Raw genomic sequence first — 3,585 nt, 5'->3', positions numbered from 1 at the left:
TACCAGTACTCCATTTTTTCCCCTCCCACACAGTTTTTGAATACATATCTCCCTTTTCCTCACCCAGATCTCTCTTTTCATCCCATCAATTATTTTCAGGGGGTTGGAGGAGTGACCCACTTCTCTCTAATAAAGGTTAGAGATATCAGCTAGCATGGAAAAGGTTCCTGCCGATAAAATGATAATACTTGATTTTACCTGCCACACAAGGGACCACTTGCAAAGGTAATTTTTGACCAAACTGTCATTCAAGCTTAATTTATATGCCAGAAAGAGCCTTAACCAGATGCCACGTACTTCTTGTTGAAGTGATTCATCATATTCCACAAGTAATGCAGTCACCTCTCATGTGGGAAGAGCAGGGGAGAAATGCCATAGGGAGAGGAACAGCATTAAATGAAAAGGAGAATGGGTCCAAATTATCCCTTATTATTGGAGTAAAAAAAATATGTCAGCAGCAGGAAAGACATTGTTAAGAATTGCTGCTGACTTTGCAGGTACCCTTTTTAAATAAAATTTCCAGTTTTCCTTGGAGGAATAGATCTGTATGTAGTAGGACTTATATGGCACATGCAATTTTCCACCCCTTCATCGAATTTTCCACATAGATTCATCTCTCTTCCCTCCTTTAAAAACCTTATGGAAAATTTGCTTTTCCCCCTGAATTAGAGAATGCTAGGAATGAAGGAGTTAAACCTATTTCTTTAAGTGAGGCGAAAGTTGTTTCCTGCAAATATATCTCAGTAGCCTAGGAGAAATGTTCTGGTAGATTAGGTTGATTGAAAAACTCCACTGATAAAGAAGGAAATGAAGAAGAAGTACCTGGAACCATTTCCCTCATCCTCTCTAGAAGACTGTGGTCTATCCATCATTTTAAACTATTGCTCACAATTCACATTTTCAATGGGGTCTTCTCCGACTGAGTTATATATGATCCACATTATAAATATCCAATCCCCTTACCTTTTTCAAATACATGCAATTTATTTTTAAATACCTATGTGGACATTGTGTGTGTGTGTGTGTGTGTGTGTGTGTGACACACACGGAAATGGCTGTGCCAAATTTATGGCAGGTGAAATGATTGGAATAAAGCACAGTTATTCAAATTTCATTCAGTGTAGCAAGTGTCCCCGGATTCTGCCCTACAACTTCAAGGTGTTCAGTACACTGTTAGTCACCGGCCCACAGAAATATCTGCTGTGATATCTAGTCACCGAGGATTTTTCAATCAGTTGGAAATTTAGGACCAATTAATGTGAAGCAGTGGAGAAGCTTGTTGAGGGTTTTTCTTCTTAGCATACCTGACAGAATCAAGGCCAGTGCCTGTTATATAATGAGCAGAGGAGGCTACCAACTTATCAAGTAGAAGGGACTTTCTCCCCACCTAGAGTTCTTCCAATTATTTGTCCATTGATGGTGTCCATCAAGCATGCTAGCATGAAACTGATCTGTGTTTGGAATATATCCTGCTGCTTTGGCTTCCATTAATGATTTTTTATCTGGAGTCTTTATTTATGAGCCAAGGTCCTAGGAGTCAAGGGTGAAATCCTCTCTATTTTCAGTTATGTGTTTGTAGCTTTCAGGAAAGCATTATGTCCACTGGAGATATTTCCTATGTGTTTATCACAATGACTGTGTGATAAAGGGCTAAAAAAGAAGTGCTTGTGTGCTGCAGAACTGCCTGGGCAAAGGGGAGAAAGACTGGAGAAGAGAAATATAAAAAATAAAAAAGAAATGATATCAGAAAGGGCAAATTGTTGATATTTGTTGTCATTGCTATCACAGGGAGCCCTATTTAAATGGAAGGTTACCGATAGAAATTCGGTAGCAAGTCAATTTACTCTGTGTTCCAAAGTCATTCTTTGATAATGAAATATTTGAAGGCACCCTCGACTTTTGATATATGGCTTTCTGACTTGAACTGATAAGGCCAGAGGACAGAGATCTTACCATCTCTTTCTTTCAGTTCACCACTGAACAAAATGGCCCCATGTGCAAATGGCACAATGATGCCATCTTGTCCTGGATTCCTGGTAACTGCATGGTTGTAGGTTTTCTCAGCTCAAACATTGACAAGTTGTCAATGCACACCCTTTAAAGTAGAAACATAATTTCACATTTCTGCTTCAGAGATCAAAACATAAGTGTTAGGATATTCAGGATGTGCAATTAACCTCTCTGGAACCTGTAAGAATTATACAGCACTCAGGAAGATAGGAACTTGGTTGTTTATAACATCATCAACTTTAGATTACAGATATCTATATGAGTCTCATAGATATAGATATCTAGGAGTCTTTTCCTGATGTTAACAACAAAAAAATTCCTATTGTTGTACAAAGAAATCCCCAAACCAAAAAAACCCCCAAAATATTATCTTGAGTTATTTGTAGATTTTCATAGACAAAAAAAAAAAAAAAAAAAGAAATAAAAAGAAGAAAGAAAGAAGTAAAAGATAGAAACCAGATGAATCTCCATGGGGTAACTGTCAGGGACAAGTGAAAAGGGCACCATTTTTAACAGTGTGTTAGGATGAATTTAAATAAATGAAATTGTAAATTATTTTGAAATGCAACAGGACCAAATTTAATTATAAAATGTAACAGCATCTGTGTAGATGTCCTGTTGAGATACTCAGCTGCTTATGACTCTGGATATTTTTGCTGCTGAGAGCTGGTCGGCAATTACAGTAATGTAGAGATTTTCACATGTGACATTGTTGACCAAAGGAGATTTGACCACCTCTTCTTAGATAAGCTCTGTAAGAAATGTACTCTGCTGGATTTTCACTTTTCAAAATACAACGTAATACATTCCTATTGATTTCCATGTGGCTATTCACTTCAGAGAATTTGTGAAAGTGTCTCATTTCAGCAAAACCACAGCAATCACACACGCGCACGTGCGGGGACACACACACACACACACACACACACACACACACATACACACACACACCCCGGAAGAATTGGGTCTGAGTGAAAGAGAAATGGAAATAAAGCATAAAAGATTCATATTGCTGTTGCTTTTCTTTGCAATGCTGTTAGGTCGCACAGTGAACACATACTTTCTTCATTATTACTTCTTAAGAAGAGGCAGAGGGACATCTGGGTGGCTCAGTTGGTGAAGGGTTCTACTCTTGATTTTGGCTCAGGTCATCATCTCATGCTGCATGGGTTCAAGCCCCGTGTTGGACTCTGTGCTGACAGCTCAGAGCCTGCTTGGGACTCTCCCTCTCTCTCTCTCTCTCTCTCTCTCTCACTCCCTCTGCCCCTCCCCGCTAAAATAAATAAATGAACATTAAAAAAAAGAAGAGGCCTAGAAAAGCAAAATAGTGACATATAAAACTTTCCTCCTAGTTTTCTCTAGACATCAACTTGCTAAGTAAGATTGTCTATACCCTGTGTCAAAGGTTTTCTACTTTAAATCGATACGCAAACTGGAATGTTGCGACTGTTCTACACTAAGGAGCACAAACATTGGCTGATGTGCATTCTTAGCTCCAGCAAACAAAGCTGCCGTTTAGCTCCTGTGTTGTGGCTCTGTGGCGTGCCTTACATGTCATCTTCCAAATGTTAAATA

The sequence above is a fragment of the Hyaena hyaena genome, unplaced genomic scaffold (assembly GCF_003009895.1).
Source record: "Hyaena hyaena isolate Hyena2069 unplaced genomic scaffold, ASM300989v1 scaffold_338, whole genome shotgun sequence".
Classification (NCBI taxonomy): Eukaryota; Metazoa; Chordata; class Mammalia; order Carnivora; family Hyaenidae; genus Hyaena; species Hyaena hyaena.
This window is presented reverse-complemented; position numbering follows the sequence as displayed.